This window comes from Osmerus eperlanus, chromosome 16 (genome assembly GCF_963692335.1).
Source record: "Osmerus eperlanus chromosome 16, fOsmEpe2.1, whole genome shotgun sequence".
NCBI lineage: Eukaryota > Metazoa > Chordata > Actinopteri > Osmeriformes > Osmeridae > Osmerus > Osmerus eperlanus.
In genome coordinates this window covers 9,503,047-9,523,844 of record NC_085033.1, presented here as the reverse complement: position 1 = coordinate 9,523,844, position 20,798 = coordinate 9,503,047, and the positions used below count along the sequence as shown (strand labels likewise).

The window sequence follows — 20,798 nt, the reverse complement described above, 5'->3', positions numbered from 1 at the left end:
GATGGACATAAGGTCTATTCCACAGGTAAAATGCTGAGAGAGGAGGGGATTACAGGTATTAAGGATTTCTTATTTTTACATCATCTATAAATGAGTCAATGAATCAGTTTCCTTTGTCACCTAATTAGATAGAACTGATCTAGTGACAAACATGTTGACAGACATGAGGTTGTTTTCAGACACCAGTAATTCTGTGCTCGCCCTTGAATAGTCACCGTTTTTTGTTGACAGCATTTTTTTTATTCGGCAGGTTGATATTTACGAGAGCTTCCTGGCAGTTAAAAGCATGCTCCTGCCCTACTTTCTCAGTATGTGGGACAGCGAGACCTGCTGTGTATTCTAAATGAGATACAACCCTGGCACAACACACAGAAGCCTCGCTCTACGACACTCGATTAACTGCAGTCTTTTAGCCTCAATCTTGTTCCAACTCGAGAGCGACAGTTGAGATTTGAATTCACGTCTGTTCTAATTATTTCTGCATTATAAGTGGATTGAAAGGCGTACGGTTCTGTTGGGGCATGACAGATGCCAGACAGGGGACATTTAAATCGAGGAGGAGACGGATTTGGGGAATGAAAGAAAGAAGAAAAAGGGGAAAAGACAAAGAGAGAAGAGCTGAAGAGAGACACGGTTTGAAAAACAAACAAACAGAAGACAACGTCTCTTCCGACTGTAGTTGAGTGTGTGTGTGTGTGAGCTCACCTTGTGTAGAGAAAACGTGCGAACACAGAAGGTGGCCAGCTCCATGGTGTCCAGCAGAGTGACCTGAGTCATGCCGTATGTCTCAGTCCCGCGGCTCGGCCAGTACTGGTCACACTTGATCTGCAGGTGGGTTAACATCATCGTCATCATCTTTGTCATAATCATCGTCATCATCATCATCATCATCGTCATCATCATCGTCATCGGTAGGAAGGCTCATTGAGTTTAAATCTTTTGGACATATTCGCTCTGCCAACCACTGAAACGTTGTAGCTGCTGTGTGTTTGTCATTGACTGGACAGGGTCAGTGAGGAGACAGATTGGTGACATTCAGTGGGTGACACTCCTCTCCACTGCACCCTGACGAGGACGGCAGGGCCCAACAACGAGCCCTGAAGTGGATGCAAATGACCCAATGACCCGCCAGTCTGGACAGCCCTTAATCAATGACAGTGTCCTAGATGATATGCCCTACTGCAATGAGCTGACGACAGCAGTGGATGACCTGTTGTCATGGAAACACTACCCTGATGGATGGCGATGCCCCAGTGCCACGAGATGAGCTGGGAGTAGATGAGTGAAGAGGGCTGCGTGGATGAAACCCAATTCAAAGCTAAATCTAAATGACTTTGCATTAGCCAGAGTCTGCCTGAAAATTCAGGTAGGGATGTTTGCATTTGTGTATGCAGGCCTTTGGTTCCATTGTCACGGACAAATAAACATTTGCATCCCCTCACCCGTGACTTCTCCTCCAGGCGGGTCATCATGACCACGGATGCGGCCCGCTGCTCCCACACCATCCTCCAGAAGTCTCCGAAGGTCTCGGCCAGGGGGCCCTGCGTGGCGATGTAGGCGTTCTGCTTCCTGTAGCCGTCGATGTAGTTGGCGTTGATGTAGTCGCTCCCCAGGATGCCTAGCGAACACAGCAACCATCTGGTCAACCACAATATTTACATCGCCGCTCCCCTGACAAACCTGCCTTTGTTTGCCTCTTGGTAGTTTACTCGATGAAAGAAAACACTGTTGTTCGATTCAATGTGAGAGGACATACATCCATACATTTACATAGTAATTTTTTTTAGGAGCATTTTTTTATACATGACGTACAGTGTGGGGGGGTGAGCAGCAGAGGGGTGTGGGGGAGAGTACCTTCTATGGGCGCCAGGATGACCCGGGTGTGGTCGTAGGCGATGACGTTGGCGTAGCGGTTCTTGGGCTTGTTGACCTCCAGGTTGGAGTGTTCCCAGGTGAACTGCTGCCCCGGGTCGATGGACTGGACAGAGAGGACAGGGACCAGACAAGGAGGAGACCCAGTGGTTGGACACAGTCAGAGCAGACAAGGAAGACATGGCCATGAGGGATTCTGTACTTTATACTATCACCCAATAACAGTGCGCAAAAACCATGGTATCTTTTTTACAGTATAGAATGATGCCTATTCATTCATTATCTACAATACTTGATAAAACTAGCCGCTGTACAGTTTTCACTGTTAAGAGTCCTAGCTGTTGTACTGTATGCACTGTTAAGACTCCTAGCTGTTGTACAGTATGCACTGTTAAGACTCCTAGCTGCTGTATAGTATGCACTGGTAAGACTCCTAGCTGCTGTACAGTATGCACTGTTAAGACTCCTAGTTGCTGTATAGTATGCACTGTTAAGACTCCTAGCTGCTGTATTGTGGTGCAGACATTGGTCAAGTCCTTGGTCCTGGAGAGTAAATCCATTCCAAGTCCTTGGTGCTCCAGCTGGCTCACCTCGTACTCCTGAGACAGACGCAGGTTGTCGTTGGCCTTGAGCAGCTCCGTGTGTTCGGCCAGCTCCGTGATGGGGAGGGGCGGGTGGCTCAGCATCCCTGAGGACGCAGGGCAGCACAGGGTTCAAGCACACAGCTCAGGGGACTAGGACGCAGATGGCACTGTTTATCTGCTCAGTACCAACTAGGAGAGGAAGGTGCTGTGTGTACACATCAACATGGAGGTCTGTACAGTGGACGAGACACCCATTTGTGATCTGACGTGAACTACCCAGGAAGACTCTCCGTTTACTGTAACATGACAATCATAGCATCCTGTATTCTGTGAGGTGACACCGATTTATCTAGCTAACCTGTACAGCTCATATAAATGTATGAATAGGAATGTATGAGTGTATAACATGAAGCACACACCTTAAAGGTCAATTGAACAAAAAAAAGCAATTACAGCAGTATACTGTTTGATGTTTGCAGTATGCAGTGCAGCCGTGGAAAATCAATTTTGATGCGTGTAAGGGACAAAGTGGGGCGATTCGTTTTTCCTTTGATGTGGACTAGCTTTTCTCAGCGATCAGGGGAGCGATGACTCAGAGAAAACAACCACAGACAGAACACTAATTACATCACACACACACACCTCCCACACAGCAGGAGGTGGATAAGGAGTGTTATCCCCAGTACAATGTAGGTGTACCGTGCAATCTCTAGAAAACAGCATTATCCATGCAATCCCATATCACCATAATCCATTTATTACCAAAACCAGAACCTATTCTCCATGGAGTGTGTAACATGGCATGAACAGCTTTTCAAACCATTATTATTCTGGAATTAAAAGACATGAATGTTTAAGGCACTATTCTTCTGTGTGAGACGTCAGAGATGCTGACATGCATGGGCTTGTGTTGGTGCTAATTAAATCCCAGCATGGTGTCTATCTGCGGAATCTACAACACTCTTAGAATCGTCCTGTCGCATTCTATGGCAGAGAGAGGGAGAGAGAGAGAGAGAGAGAGAGAGAGAGAGAGAGAGAGAGAGAGAGAGAGAGAGAGAGAGAGAGAGAGAGAGAGAGAGAGAGAGAGAGAGAGAGAGGGAGAGAGAGAGAGAGAGAGAGAGAGAGGGAGGGAGAGAGGGAGGGAGGGAGAGTAAACGGGAAAGAAAAATTGAGAAATAGAGACAGTTTCGAGTTCTGTTCGGTCTTCAGTCTAAGACAGATTGTATCCATTCAGCTAGTTTCCAGGCATCTAGAGAGAAAGCCTCGTGGGAGGATGCGTGGGACAAGATAGAGCTTCAAGGTTTTATTGCCTCAGAACAGTATTGACAAAAGATGATGATATTAAATTGCCAAATTAACATCCATTACAGTAGCTCTAATGGTTCCACATTCAGTTAATTTAACCAACAGCCAAATACCTGGCTGGTGAACACATTGGTAGGATTTCAGGGCAGCTGCTGTCTCTTGCAGTACCTAATAGCATGGCTCTACATACGGGAACCAAACCAATTACCTTGCCAAAGCACCACAGAAATAGAACTAGAATTTCCCACACATTCTATACAGAGTTCTTTTGCCTTGAGGAAGCATTTCTGTGTAACACGGTGGGACACAGGAAGCAGATCACTAGCTGGTGTTAGTGCCTGAGCAGCTGTGGTGCTAAGGCTCACAGACGGTAGGGAGGCGGAGTGGCTCCTCGTTATCTGCCCATCTCAGGGGGAACAGGAAGTACCAAGCTCAGCAGAGAAAAAAAGAAAGTACTGTGCTTGTTTAGCACAGCTCTCTAACAGAACCAAATGCACTCTTACATTTTTTTTGTCACTCAATGGAGAACGATAGGTCAAACCAATTTGATCATTTCTGAATGTCCAGCTGCTTCCGTCTGGTCTGGCACGGTAACCTGGCGGCGTTGTGTAGTGTGGGTGGACAGAGACAACTACAGGTTTTGGGCAGAGAGCTGTTGCTCTGTGATGACTAAGCCATGATGACTCAGCAGTGACTGTACTACCTGGACGGCGGCCATTTTAATCGGGATGGAGATTTCGATGTGGAAAGTAAGTCTGTCAGGAAGACCATGGCGTCCTCATCCGTACATCCAGGGTTTGACATTGAGGAAGTAAGGCTGCTTTGGTCTTCACCATTATACTGTCCCCCAATTTGTGTGTGTGTTTGTGTGTGTGTGCATCTATCAACAGTACCTACCAGGGGTTTGGAAGTTGATGCGTCTCATCTCGACAGGGTCCGTGGGATGGTGTGCCATCATCTCAGCATTACCCAGAAGACTCTTGGTGCCCGGCTCGGAGTCCTTCCTCTTACTGCTTGGCAACCAAGAAGGACAGGGAAGAGGTTGAAAAAACAATAAGAAGGGGGAAGTGTCTGCAAAGAAAGCTTCTTAACACAATACATTTTCATCAAGAGGGAAGATGCTGTGTCATGCTTCCGTTAGTTATACAGTTTCACTTTGGTAAACTGTTAGAACTGAACTTCACTCGTTAATCTCACCTGTCAGGTTTGCTGCTTCCGGATAAACAGTGGCGAGGGAGGGAATAATGAGAGGAGGAGGAGAAGGGGGAAACATCAATAGGATGCATTTGTATTCAACAGCTTGATGACCTACAGGCTGGAGGTAACGTGGTAGGGCAGGGCTGTTTGCTACACAGGTGCACACCAGTCCTTCTGCTGCTAAACTGGTGGGAGACAGCTGCATTTCCACACTTATCAGTTTGCAAAATGAAGCGCAGGGACTTGACCAGTAAGATAAAGTTTCAGCATCTAGGCGGCTAGACATGGCCGTGTTTTAAGATCCTCCTATCACTGCAATACTTAATGAAAAAAACAGACGATAGGAAAGAATAGAAATACCTTCTCCCTTCTGCTTTATCACTTACTTCTTGTAGAGGAGGATAGCGATGACGATGCAGATGATGAAGACCACAGCCAGGACGGGTCCCACCACCCAGATGAGCCCGTCCCCCGCATCCAGGGGCTGGGGGTCCGAGTCTGGGGCGATCACTGGATCTGTGTATGGGCTGGCCACATACATCTTCTACGACACACACAAAAGCCCACACGCACACACACACGCACACACACACACACACACACACACACAGCAATAAGGCATTAGAAGTCATTGAGATAAAGAGTGAACACCTTGGAGGGGAACTGAAGTGAAAATGATTGAATATTATTGCCTTTTTCATGCCCTTGTCTTTGACGGACGCATCTGTGATTGTTTGAGCAGCTCTGCCCGAATGATTGTAATATGAGGTGAGAGATTGTGTAGACAGAGAGAGAGAGAGGAAGAGAGACAGAGAGAGGGAGAAAGTGCTAGAGAGAGGTGGAGACAGGGGATTAATAAGAGAAAGGGAACGTGAGGGAGGGAGGGAGGGAGAGATACAGAGAGGGAGCCAGGATAGTAGTTAAGAGGAAAAAGAAGAGAAATGACCAGTTCACGGCTCTGGTCTGTCCGTACCCCAGTGGTGGCGTTGAGTTCTGCCAGGATGAAGAAGACATACTCCTGTCCTGGTTCGAGGGCACGGTTCTCAAAGCCTCCATAGTCCAGCTGGTCTCCCAGGGTGAAGAAGGCGGGCAGGGTGGCGGGGGTGAAGCGGGCAGTGATGTAAGCCCTCCTCAGGTCCACCTGCTTCTGCTGCCGAGAGTCCCTCTGACGCTGGCTGATGTCCTTCAGCAGCTGAGGGGCAAAGAGGAGGGAGAGCGGAGATGTTTCGAGGGACGCGTGCTGGATGGGAGTACTGCGTGTGTGCAGGCAACGTGGCAGTCCTGCTCATACCTCCTCCAGGTCCATTTCATCTGGGCTCTTCAGGTGTCTGATAACACCCCTGGCTCTTCTTAGAGGGACCACAACCACATACACGTTCCTAAAACACACGCACGCACCAACAGTCAAAACAATGACTTTTATTAGATGACCAAATGACGTCACCGATTGTGTCTGCGCTTAAGACGAAATGGAATATCATGAAGACGCAGCTATCTAACAGCTCATACTTGACGGGGCTGCGTGTCTCCAGCGAGGGTAAGATGATGGTGACGGTGGTCTCCGTGTCACGGGTGTGGTCCACCTCTGGGCGGCGGATGGTGATTGGTGGAGAGGTCTTGGCATGGATGCGGTGACGGAGGCCCCCCATGTTGCCCTCGGGAGAGGTGATCTTGAAGTCGTAGCTGGTGTCGGGCTTCAGGTTGGGGATGACCGCTTTCCTCAGACGAGCATCGACCTCCATCTTCTGACCGTTATACTCCACCTGGCCGATGGGCAGGAACAGGGGTTGTTAGGGATTATGACATCCTGAACAGACGCACACACAGACACACCACACAGACACACCACACAGACACACCAAAGACACACCACACAGACACACCACACAGATACACCACACAGACACACCACAGACACACCACACAGACACACCACACAGACACACCACAGACACACCACACATACACACCACACATACACACACCACACATACACACACCACACAGACACACCACACAGACACACCACACAGACACACCAAAGACACACCACACAGACACACCACACATACACACCACACATACACACACCACACATACACACACCACACAGACACACCACACAGACACACCAAAGACACACCACACAGACACACCACACAGACACACCAAAGACACACCACACAGACACACCACAAATACACACCACACATACACACCACACATACACACACCACACAGACACACCACACAGACACACCACACAGACACACCAAAGACACACCACACAGACACACCACACAGACACACCACACATACACACCACACATACACACCACACATACACACACCACACAGACACACCACACAGACACACCACACATACGCACACCACACAGACACACCACACAGACACACCACACAGATACACCACACAGACACACCACAGACACACCACACAGACACACCACACAGACACACCACACAGACACACCACACAGACACACCACACAGACACCACACAGACACCACACAGACACACCACACAGACACACCACACATACACACCACACAGACACACCACAGACACACCACACAGACACACCACACAGACACACCACACATACACACCACACAGACACACCACAGACACACCACACAGACACCACACAGACACACCACACAGACACCACACAGACACACCACACAGACACCACACAGACACACCACACAGACACACCACACAGACACACCACACAGACACCACACAGACACCACACAGACACACCACACAGACACACCACACAGACACCACACAGACACCACACAGACACCACACAGACACACCACACAGACACACCACACATACACACCACACAGACACACCACACAGACACACCACACAGACACCACACAGACACCACACAGACACACCACGCAGACACACCACACAGACACACCACAGACACACCACACAGACACACCACAGACACACCACACAGACACACCACAGACACACCACACAGACACACCACAGACACACCACGCAGACACACCACACAGACACACCACAGACACACCACACAGACACACCACAGACACACCACACAGACACACCACAGACACACCACGCAGACACACCACACAGACACACCACAGACACACCACACAGACACACTTACAGTGAAGCGGTAGGGGTAGGTGCTCTCAGGGAACTCCCAGGTGAGCAGGACGCTGGTCTTGGTTGCCAGATTGACAGAGAAGTTCCTGGGAACGTCTGAAAGCGAGACAGAAAACAGAGTCAGCGGCCAGTCCCACGCTCCTCCTCGGCTCCTCCTCTCTGCTCGCAGCCCTGGAGGAAGGAAGGCAGGGAGACCGTGTCAGTGTCGGAGGGAGAGAAGAACAGATGAAGGTTAGCTAGGAGGATGAGGAAGTGCGGAGGTGAGTGGAGAGAGAGGCAGGGACAGCGACAGACAGACAGACGGTGAGAGAGTGAGACATGCCCCATTCTAGGACTCAGGGTGCTCAGTGTGGGGTTGTTAGGTCGTTAGGACATATCACACATCCACAAAGGTACAGAGAGAGTTGGACAGGTCAAAAGGAGGTGGTAGATATGTGATAAACCTACCTTTTAGATACCAACCGTGTCTCCAGTCAGTCAGTCAGTGAACCCAGGCTCAACACTTACCTGCCATGACAGGACACGTCCTGTTTGGAATCAGAACTGTGTTTTGGGGATGTAGACAGTGTTGTCTACATCTTTGTCCACGCACATTCTGTCGCTTCGCTTCGTTGGTGAGGGGTGGATGAGGGAGGTGGTGAGTGGTAAGTGTTTGGAGGTGAATGGGGATTGCAAGGTTTTTTCCCCTGGTCATTGTAGTTCTCACCCCTGGTGCACTGTGATCAAAAGGGCTTACCCCTAAGAACTGGCCTAGAGTCAGGTCCACATTTTAGAACACACCAGAGGTTCTTTGAATTGAAGACTTGACATCTGCCTCCGGGCCGGTGCTTACAAGGGGTGGGAGGGAGTGGGGGGGGGGGGGTTACGTCCCCAGAGCCACAAGCCTCAGGTCAGCCCTACCTGTATCGAAGGCCAGGGTTGAGCTCAGCAGGGGGGGGCTGAAGGGGCCTGAGCCAGCGCTGGTGTGCGCTCTCAGCTGTACCTCGTAGACTGTGCTGGGGTTGAGGCCCAGGATAGTGTAGCTGGACTCGCTAGCCGGGACCGTGACCAGCCAGGGGGCGGCGGGGGTGGCGGCAGCAGGGGTGGCGGCAGCAGGGGTGGCGGCGGGCAGCTTGGTACCCCCCACCTCCCGGTAAGTGATGGTGTACTCTGTGATGACACTGTTCTCTTGGGCCGGGTCGGGGGGGTTCCACGAGAGCTGGAGGGAACAGCAGGTGGCATTGACCTCATCAGAGACCTGGGGGAACCCACTGGGCGGTTGATCGGGCACCTCGACTTCCTGCCGGGCCTCCTCCCCGTAGCCCGCGCGGCTCTTGGCGGCCAGGGTGAAGATATACGTGACAGCGGGCCTGATGTCAGTGAGCGTGTACGTCCTCTCCCGGGCACTGAGCTCCACCGTGGTGTCCAGAGTGGCGTTCTGGGGCCTGAAACCAAGCCGGTACCCCAGAACCTCCACTCCAGCCTCCTGAGGACCGGCCCCGGGCCCAGAGCAGCCAGGAGGGGGAGCCCAACGCACCACCACCGAGGGACCAGGCTCTGGACGAACCCACAAAGAGGGAAGCCCTGGGACTGGAGAACAAGAGGAGCCCGTCACTAATCAAGTTGAGCCCATATCTTCAGTGGATGCAGTCGAGTAAGGCCTTGGATTGAGCCTGTTGTCAGTGCTGAGACAGAAGGAGAGCATCTTACCCAGCCCCAGAGTCTGAACCACCTTGGCTTTGCTGTGAGTTCCATCTCCCTTGGTGGTGTATGCTGCCACAGACACAAAGTAGGAGGTGTCAGGCTTCAGCCCCCCCACGATCAACTCCTGCAGGGTAAAACACACACACACACACAGACAGAACACAAAACAGAGACAGAAGATAAACTAACTTTCCCTCTGAGTCACTTCCTTCCTTCCTCCCTCTCTCTCGCTCCAGTTGAACAGCAGGGCTCAGCCGGGCGAGTCAGGCAGGTTATGTCAGAGGGAGAGGATACGGAACTTTTAAACCGGTTTTGCTAATGAGGATTCCGTAACAGTCTTTATGCAACGTCCTGTAAGTACAGTACAGCTGGAGGCGCCTGGGAAGGGTTCGATAGTGAGAGTGGAAGAATGTGTGGAAGAGAGATCTGTACTCACATACTGAGCAGAGTCATCCTCCTCCATCTGAACCCACAAGAGAGACCCGCAGGCAGACACACACCGAGAGAAGAGGAGAGAAAGAGAGAGAGGGAGACGGAGAAAAGAAGAGTCAAAAGATCAGCCGGATGGGAGGCTCAAAGGGATGATGTACATTTGAGCGTGGGGAGATGTCTTAAAGGAAGGGATGGAAGTGAGGGATCTTGGAGAAGCGTGTCTAACAACGGAAGCTCCACGACTGTCGGATGACCTCACCTGGGAGTCGTCCAATAAGAGGTCTTTAATTCGAGGCAGGCTCCGGGATTCGCTGCTTTCCACGCGGCTGTAGTGCACTTGGTAACCACGGATCTGACCTTGCCGTTGCCCCGACAACACTGATCGCCAGGTGACCATTAGCGCAGAGGAGTTGAGGGGTCTAGCTTCAACCTGCCGAGGGGCCGCACCTGGGACTGAGGAACGTCACACACACACACATGAACAAATGCATGACAAAGCATATAGTTTTTTATGAAAACACACACACCCACACTCACCATCCTCGCTAGTGCGGCAGAGTAGAGCAGGGCTGTCTGGTCCGGTCCCTTGTGTGGTGAAGGCGGACATGGTGATGCGGTACCAGGTCCACTTGTACAGGCCCTCCAGCAGCACCTGCCCCTGCTCCATGGGGATGGGAAACCCCTTCACCTCCTCCCCCTGACCTCCAGTCCCGACTGCAGCCCCGGAGCCTGACACTCTCTGGTAGCGCACGTCATACCCAGCCACGGCGCCATTTTGGTTGTCCGCTGGTGGCGCTTTCCAACTTACCCTCAGGGAGGTGGAGCTGGGGCTGTCACAGGACACGCCCTGTGGTGCGGCCGAGGGCTCTGATTGGATACAGGGAAGGAACAGTTGTGTAGGGGGAAGGAGTTGGTAAGAAGATGAGGAAGAGGCGGGGAGACGGTGATAGGGTGTGGAGCGATCGAGGATGAGAAAACCCCAAACCAAACACAAGGATGAGACAGAAGGGTAAAAAAACATAAATTACAATAAACAAAGAAGAACTGAAGAATAAGACTGAGAACCGAAGAACAAAAGAAATAATACTGACACAAAATAACTTCCTGGGACAAAGACAAACATGACTCAACCAAACAAAGACCAAGAACCCATAATGCAGTAGCAGAATGTTAGGTACAGAGCATAATGAAGTTATGTAGAGGGGGGTATCGATTTACTCAAAGTGGACAACTTAATTACGTCCAGTGAGTAGGAAGTGTAACTGATACTCAGTGGCATTTTCAGGTAGCCATGACGATGCACGGGTAGAACGTACAGTCGAAATGAGAGCAGGACCAGGATCACTGTAGACCACATTAACGTACACAAACAACAAAAACAGATGCTTTTATCGATGGACAAAACATAGTAAATTGGAGCAATATGAATAGATTGAGAAGAAGGCACTTTACAGAGGGCCAGACAAACATACAAATAGACACACTGAAAACCTCACCACAACCACTGCCTCCACCACTTCACCGCACACACACAACCTGAGTACTATAGCTGGCCACACGTGTGTGAGAGTGTGTGTGTGTGTGAGAGGGAGAGAGAAGCAGAAAGTGAGTGAGAGAGTATCAATCCCAGCTGATAGGTTGGTGTGTACTCACTGGGCTGTGTAACCAGTGTTCTGTTGGCCTCAGGGAACAATCTAGATGTGCAGCAAAGCCTGCCGATAACCCGACACTCATAAACTCACTGTGAAATGAATTCTCCTCCGTGAAATGGGCTCCTTATCTCCTCCCCTACCTGCTAGCTCTGACTGTGCGCCAACACTTGACGGTCGGCCCTTCAATGTGAGAGAATCAGCAATTGACAATCTATCTGTTCCATGTGCTGTTCTAATTTCTGTGGAGGCTGTCTATGTGGTGTTACACTACATAGCATGTGTTCCTACAGTTCCAAAAGAACCTACTCCAGTTGTTTTCTCAGTGATGAAAACGTTTTCACAAGGCTCACCTGTAAGGTTGGTACAGTAAAGTACTTTGGACCCATTTCTGACTGTGACCGCTGTGATAACACAGTACATGACACGGCACACTTTCCTTGAATTCTTTCATCCTTCTATCCTTTCCAAAGTCTTTCTCTCGTCTGCCAATGGGGACGAGGAGAAGGAGGCGAGGAAAGGAGACATGGAAAGGGCACCGTACTTACCTGCTCAGTGGCAAAGCCAACCAATCAGGAGCCTTATGACCCGTAACCGATCTCAGTCCACCCCTCATTTCGAGAGAGTAGAAAACCGTGAAGGAGAAAACAGTCAGAGGAGGAATGGAAGAAGACGAAACAGAAAACACCGAAATCTGTTGTGCATTAGGAAAGGCACACTCCAACATAGAGGTGGAAAGAGGGATGGAGGGGAGTGTGGACGATGGAGTGAAAGAAGGGTAAAGATACGACCGATGCGTCCCAGGTCTCAGCGAATCCGGAGCTGCGGAACAACAAAACTGCAGCGTGTGTGTGTGTGTGAGCATGCGCGCGTCAAACACAAAGACAGACGTACTGGCTTGAGAGGTCTTCTGCACCAGCTCGTTGGTGAACGCTCCGATGCCTTTGTTCGAAATGGCGGCCAGTGAGAAGGAGTACTCTGTGTTGGCCTTCAGCCCCTCCACGGTGTACGAGGACCTGGGCCCGAACGTCCGCTTCTCCTGTGAGACAGCAGGGGAGAGCGACAGCAGAGAGATGGGGAGCAGAAAGAGGGAGGACGGACATGAGAGAAGGCAAGTGGAGACTTCGAGACTAAATGACTCTTGAAGGGACAGAAAGGAATGGCCCGGCCCTGGTGTACCACCAGCAGTGGGAGCACAGGAAGGGAGCTGTCCTCACCAGGCTGCTCAGACGGACAGGCTTGTAGAGCAGGTCATAGTTGATAATGCCCTCCTTGGTGTAGGCTGGTTCCCATGTCAGCTCTATGCTGCTGTCTGTCACCTTGCCCACCTTGAACTTTCCTGGCTGGCCCGGCACTGCACGCAACAAGGGGACACAACGTTAGACTAGTTCATTTATATACACATACACACACATAGACCAACACACGCACACACACACACACACACACACAGACTGACCTCCAGGAAGCACTTTGACAAGGACAGGGTCAGAGAAGGGCCCGTCCCCCACAGAGGTGAAGGCTAGGACCTGGATGGTGTAGGTCTCAGAGGTCACCAGGCCCTGGATGGTGGTGATCACGCTGTCCTGAACGTTGTGGATGTGCCACAGCGTCATGGACTGGGACGGGTCCATGGTGTAGTACACACGGTAGCCTTTCACCTGGGGGCAGAGACGGAGGAAGGGAGGGAGGGGAAGATGGATGGGGAGGGAGAAAGATAGAAGGGCTGTGGTCATTTTTGTGAAAGATCCTTGTTATGCCAGGTTTCTTCATCATAATGCACCACTATAGTATTCCCTCCTATAACATGAAAGAGCAATGGGAAGTCCTAATGACTTACCGGTGTAGTAAATACACGCAGATAAAAAAAAAGATTTAAACTTGCAGATAAGACAATGGAAAAGCCTGTAAACTTAATTTACTTTATTTTGTACGATCATAACCTCCTTCTACTTGTAATAACGTACTATTATTAAACATGCTTTCAGTCAACCTGCTCTGCCTTTTGTTTGTCTCACATTTACTGATCATGTTTTTATTATACATCACCATTGTTATGCAACAGTAGTACATCACTTCAGCATGTACTACTGTTTTTTTTTCCAATTTCATTTTACAGTATTGTTGATCTGTTTTTGTTTGGGTTTTTATCTTGATTTCATGTACAGTACTTTGACCTGCAATCTCTGTATGAAAATGTGCTTCATAAATAAAAGGATTGGTATCACTTCCATTAAATAAATAGAATAGATGTTGAATATGTATGCATGAGAACACAAATGCAAATGACCCACCTGTCCATTGGGCTCCTCTGGCTCCTCCCAGCGGACCATGACGCTGTTCTGGGAGATGATGCGAGCCTGGACGTTCCTGGGGGGGCTGGCCGGCGCCTGCTCCCCTGTCCGAGCCTCCACCAGCATGGAGGGGGGGCCTTGGCCGATGCTGTTGGAGGCCGAGACCCTCACCTCGTACTCTGTGTTGGGGTACAGGCCGCCGATGCTGTAGCGGGTGGTGGTGATGCCATCCACTGTCTCGTACTTGCTGTCAGGCGCCTTGGCACGGTACTGGATGATGTAATAGGACACGGGGTCAGGGTTCCCAGAGTCCCAGGTGATGGTCACACTGGTGGCGGTGGTCTCTGTGACGATGGGGTGTGCCGGGGGGCTTGGGCAGAGCTGGGGTGACAGGGAGGGGGGGAGGGGGAGAGTAGAGTGGATCGGCGTAAATATCACCCATTCATTCCTTGTAGATGACAGTTGACTTGATTTTGAAGACAGTGTTCCTCAGCCTAGACTCGGGTCTGTCTTGCCCCTGACAAAAAACAGCCAGGTCATGGTTGGGGGCCCAGACTACAGTGCCTAAACCCTTACTCTTGACGGAGACCTGGGCGGTGGCCTCGATGATGCCCAGGCTACTCATGGCCATGCACGTGTAGTTAGCCGACTCCCGCACGCCGTTCAGCTCCAGCACGTTGCGGCCTACCGGCATCTCATCCTCGGGCGTCAGGTCCTCGCTTCCCAGCATCCACTTGACGTAGGGCATGGGGGAACCCACCGCCACGCACGTGATGTTGACGCTGCCGCCGGGCATGATCTCGTGGCTGACAGGGGCGATGGAGAAGCGAGGGGGCACGCGGCGCACTGGGAGGAGGAAGAGGAGGGGGAGAGAGGGGGGGGGAGGGGAGAAGAGAGGGCGGGGGCAGGGGTGGGCGAGGGGGGAAAGGAGAGGTGAGAGGGGAGGGGAGAGGAGAGATAGAGGGGAAGTGGGGAAGAGAGAGAGAGGCGAGAGGGGGGAGGAGAGAGGAAGAGAGACAAGACAGAGCAAAAGAGAAAGATAGAGGAGTCATAGAGATAGAATAGAGAGAGAGAGAGAGAGAGAGAGAGAGAGAGAGAGAGAGAGAGAGAGAGAGAGAGAGAGAGAGAGAGAAAGAGAGAGAGAGAGAGAGAGAGAGAGAGAGAGAGAGAGAGAGAGAGAGAGAGAGAGAGAGAGAGAGAGAGAGAGAGAGAGAGAGAGAGAGAAGGAGAGGTAACAGGAAGGGGAGAATGAACTTCAGGGTTGTTGTTTTTTTTTTTTACAGAAATCGTCACAAAGGGATATTTCAAAGTTAGGTCAAAGCTACTATGAGGTAGTTGGGAGACCACAGATGAAAACAACAGAAAGACACATTACTCATGTGGGGAGCTCAACCATTTGAGCTGCCAAGAGAAATAATAATAGTGTGTGATCATCTCTTGAGTGACAGTTCAACCAGCACATGAAACCTATAGTCAGTTTCTCATATTTCAAGGACTGCAGTCCAATCACAATTTTTCTTCCTACAATCCCCTAGGGTTTTTGTTGTTACTGGAGACATAGATTTACACTTCGTTTTCAAAAGCTCTCCTTCTCTCTCATTTCAACGTTAATCTGAATACTAGTCTATTATGACAGCACCGTGCTAAATATAGTAATATATGGTTAATTTAAGAAATTCTTCTAAGTTGATATGAGTAAAAACATACATATTTATCTACAGCTGAAGTCCCCCTATGGCACTGCTTGGAGCTACAGCTTAAGAGGAGAAATGTCTACCTAAAAACTTCTGTGGGGAACTTAAAAGATAATGTTCTGTGCCTTGGTGCCTTGGGGTGGTGTTATCTGAGGACGGTGGAGTCTTTTTTCAGATGGGTTTATTTGAGTTGATCAATAGATGGGTGACATCTATCTTCCAGTAGCTAGAGAGTGGTAGTTGTCCCTGAACGCTGCATCTGCCAGCCTGTACTACAGCACTGCACTGATGCCACAGAGAGACTGAACTCATAGGTCACCTGCATGCCTGGGAGACTCAAGAGGAACGAGGGTGGAGAGACAGAAGGATGAGAGGGACTGGAGGAGAGAGAGAGAGAGAGAGAGAGAGAGAGGAGAGAGAGAGAGAGAGAGAAGAGAGAGAGAGAGAGAGAGAGCGAGAGAGAGAGAGAGAGAGAGAGAGAGAGCTTAAGAAAGAGAAGGAGTGATAGAGAAGTAGAGGTTTAGAGAGAGAGAAAGAAAGAAAAAGAGAGAGGGTGCTCCGGTTCTCTTCCAGACAATGACAGTCAATGTGGTGAAGAACAGCCACATTGCACACCCAGCATGTAGGAAAGTGAAAATAGGAAACCTAAACATGTGGATCAGGGTGATTCACAGTATGAACTGGAGTTGTGGCAAGTACAACACAGGCATCGAACACGGTAAGCTAAACGTCAAGACATCATGAGAAAGGGAGAAGAGGAAGAAGGACAAGAAGGGAGAAGTGAAACAGAGAGAAAGTGTGTGTGTGCATGTCATTAATTAAGTTAATTAAACTTATGCACTTGTGTCTCTCCTACACACCAGGGAGCAGAGAGAAATGTCAGAATGCAAAGAGAGGTTTAAGAGAGGAGGACCAAGAGGATAGGGATAGGGACAGAGGGGAGGAGAGGGGAGGTTAGAAGAGGGGGAGGGGTGAGGGGGAGAGGGCAGAAAAGAAGGTACCAGGAAGAAGAAAAGACATGGAGCTATTTAACAACACTGCCACACTCGGCCCACTCTTCTTGTGCAAAAATCATTATTTTATTAAAATGCTGAAGGACAACAGTAGATAAATACCCAAGACTGACAAAAACAATTGAAGAATACAGACAGACAGACGTATAACCAGACAGACAGACAAACAGACAAACAGACAAACAGACAGACAGACAGACTGACTGACCAAGACCTCGGTATGAGAAGGACTGAATGCAAGGAAGGGCAGACAAAGAAAAAGAGAGACAGACAGACAGACAGACAGCAGAGACCACTGACCAGACTCCAAACTCAACAAAATGCGGGGAGAGATTAAATGGAGAGACCAGACTCCACTGTTTGTCAGGATTTAAACTGAACAGAACCAGATTTCAGGTCAATTTTTTTAACTGATTTTAATACGATTTAAATAAGGAGCTTACTATTAGGGAAAAAAGTGGGTTATATCAGTTCACCCAAGTATAGTTTAACTATAAGAAAAAAGAAAGAATGAAAAAACACTGCCTGTATTTATTTTGTATATCATGCCCATGTTGAAGTGTTCTTTTGATGGATAGTTGAGATTGCTTCTTTGTATTCCAAACCAAGTACAATTCAAATCAATGACACAGCAAAAGTGAACATTTTATTTTTGTGGACATGATCTCATTTAACAAAACAATGTGATCCATATTCAGTCACTGTAGGCTGCCAAAAGATACCCAGAATTGGACACCAAAGTTTAAGATGAAAAGAGACGTTAAAAGAGACAAAATCAGTTGTTAGAACAGACTCCACAAATGCAGTGCGACGTGCTAGCATGCTACAGTATCATGCAGCAGGTGAAGTGCACACATCGCTTCTGCAAATAATGCAGAACTCTAGATCTCATGAGCAATCGAGACAGACCAGCGTCCCAAAATATCAGCCTCCACATGGTTTTGGAGGAAATGGAGGGAAAAAATGTCCAAACTACAAGATCCAAGATACTAACAATGACGTTGCCTTTCCGAGAAAACTTAATTCTCTCTGAACCTTGTCTTTAGCTGAAACCCCTTCAACATCAAGGACTCTATTTCTAAGCCCCCCCCCCCCCCCCCCCCCCCCCCACCTCCTCTCCTTGAAGAGAGAATGAGCACTGTATAACAGCTGCAACACATCTAGATCTCAGGCTGCCTGGCATTTACACATAATCCTTCTTCATCGCAAGAAGACCCATCCTTCATTAAACGGCCTCACACACATACGCCACCCCATCTGCAACTCTACAGATGGATTATACTGTACTTTCATTATAACTTCCACTCAATGGTAACCATTACATATTGTACACTAGCAACTGTGGAGTAATTAAAGTGGTAGAAACTGAATATATTACCACTGAGAAGATTGTTCTGAAAGGCTGTGCATTCATAGGAGGCTAATTACTGTGTTGTGGAAGAAAGTTATTATTTATCCTTTTTCCGCTTCTCTTCTTTCCTCTGAACATAATTTCTTACAAGATGATAAGTCTAACTATAGTGTCTAACTGCTATGGCTATGGTTTGTGAAATGAATCAGTGGTTATGATGATAACATTTCCAGAGTGGATGGGAGTTGGGAACCACAGACACATCTGGTTTCACAGAACATGGAGAAGCAGAGCAAGGCCTCTGAAACACAACCACAGGGCGTCCAACACACAGTGCAACATGTGCAGGGGCCAGACATGACAAGTAGACACAGACATGACGACTAGACACGGACATGGCGAGCAGACACAACCCGACGAGCAGACACAGACACGAGGCAGCACATACATCACAGGGAGAGACAAGACAAGGCACAAGCCAACCACTGATATCAAATCAATCAATTGAATGTGAGCATAAAAGCCCCGTGCATATCAAAAAATTATTCGGTATAAGCATGCAAACACTGCGTTTCTCTCTCTTTCTCATTCTCTCTCTCATTCTTTTCCTCCATGCAAACATGGCTCCTTTTAATTTCCAATTCCTGGGTCTCCATGACAACAAGGACGTTCCATGCAGAGAACGCTGGTCTGAGGAGCGGGTGGAGACGGGAGGAGGGGGGAGGGAAGGGGGGGGGGGTATGCCAATACCAAGGGTCCGCATACAAGGCCTCACAATGCAGTAGTTAATGCACAGTGCTGCAGCAAAGGCAGCTAGCCTTCACGACAGGCTCTTAGCTATTCACCACATGGCCTAATGTCCCATCTTAATTATATCAGGTCATGTTTATTCCAAACTTTTCCAGCGTTGGTTATATTTTTTCAGTGCTGATTTGTTTTTTCCCGCTTACTTCAGTCAATGAGGGTCTCTGAAAACATGAGGAAACCAAATAAAGGGCACACCAACCTTTCTCGTAGCTCTGAGGGGATGGAGGGGGGTTGATGCGGAACACAATGACGTGAGGGGGAAGAAAGAGAACGGGGGGAAACACAGAGAGAATAAAAAAGGCCAGCGCAAAGCCTCACAACACTAAACCATAAACACACACAACAAACACACGGTGTACACACAGACGCACGCATGCGCGCGCACACACACACACACACAGTGTACAGACTTACACACCTACACACACACATTCACACGCGCTTCCATACACGTTGGCTCTAAGGACCCCTTAAACATAAAACCTAGAATTCAGATCCCACCCCACTTCTCTCCACCAAGGGGCAGCCATTAAGGCCATGATGTCTCCAGGTAATCAGCGTATGTGCCCGGGATATTGTCTGTCATCATTGAGTCAGTAGATATGGCTTGTGGTGGTGGGTGTCCCACAAGTAGCTTCATCACAACTTACAGTGTATACTTTTCTTTGGTGTGTGTGTGTGTATGTGTGGTTGTGTGTGCCTGTGTGTACATTCCTACCTCGCACATACAGGTTGGCTGGGGAAGAGTAGCGGACACCCTGAGAGTTAGTGGCCACGCACTCATACTTCCCCTGGTCCGAGTTATCACTGTTTCTCAATCTGCAATGCTCCTATGAAAGGAAGGAGAGAGAGAGACAGAGGGAGAGGACAGAGAGAGACAGAGAGAGAGAGAGATGAGAGAGAGAGAGAGAGAGAGAGAGAGAGAGAGAGAGAGAGAGAGAGAGAGAGAGAGAGAGAGAGAGAGAGAGAGAGAAAGGGGAGAGAGAGAGAGAGGGACAGGGAGAGGGAGAGGGAGAGGGAGAGGGAGAGAGAGAGAGAGAGAGAGAGAGAGAGAGAGAGAGAGAGAGAGAGAGAGAGAGAGAGAGAGGGAGAGAGAGAGAGGGAGAGGGAGAGGGAGAGGGAGAGGGAGAGGGAGAGAGAGAGAGAGAGAGAGAGAGAGAGAGAGAGAGGGAGAGAGAGAGGGACAGGGAGAGGGAGAGGGAGAGGGAGAGGGAGAGGGAGAGAGAGAGAGAGAGAGAGAGAGAGAGAGAGAGAGAGAGAGAGAGGAGAGAGAGAGAGAGAGAGAGAGAGAGAGAGAATGGGGACAGAGAAACAGCATGGGGTTAGTAAACACATACAGTCTTCACAAAGAATGCCACTAGTCCAGGACCTCTGTAGGAACTTGCCTGGAGTCAGACCCTGACCTCACATCCTCCCTCCCCCCTTCCTCCCTTCCTCCCTTCCTTTCTCCCTCCTTTATTGTGCTCTATTAGTAAAGCAAGCCTCTTATAGCAAGTCTCAGCTGCATATCAGTGACTGTGCCCTGATGTGCTTGTCCTGGAGCAATCCAGTGTGACACACAGCCCATAGTAGTACAGGCAGCCTGTTTGACTTAGAGGCCTGAAGTGGAACTAGAGCACAAAAAGCTGGGATTACAAGCGATAACACACAGCAGGGAGAATAACACAAGACAGCAACACACATACACAAACATGCTCACAACATAAAGGCTTAGAGCAGTGTGACAGGAACATACA

The 20,798-nt window shown here is 49.4% G+C and overlaps 1 pseudogene; it reads right to left on the bottom strand.

Moving 5' to 3' along the window:
- Window positions 1-20,798, bottom strand: part of LOC134035963 (receptor-type tyrosine-protein phosphatase S-like) — a 47,461-nt pseudogene that overhangs the window by 3,748 nt on the left and 22,915 nt on the right.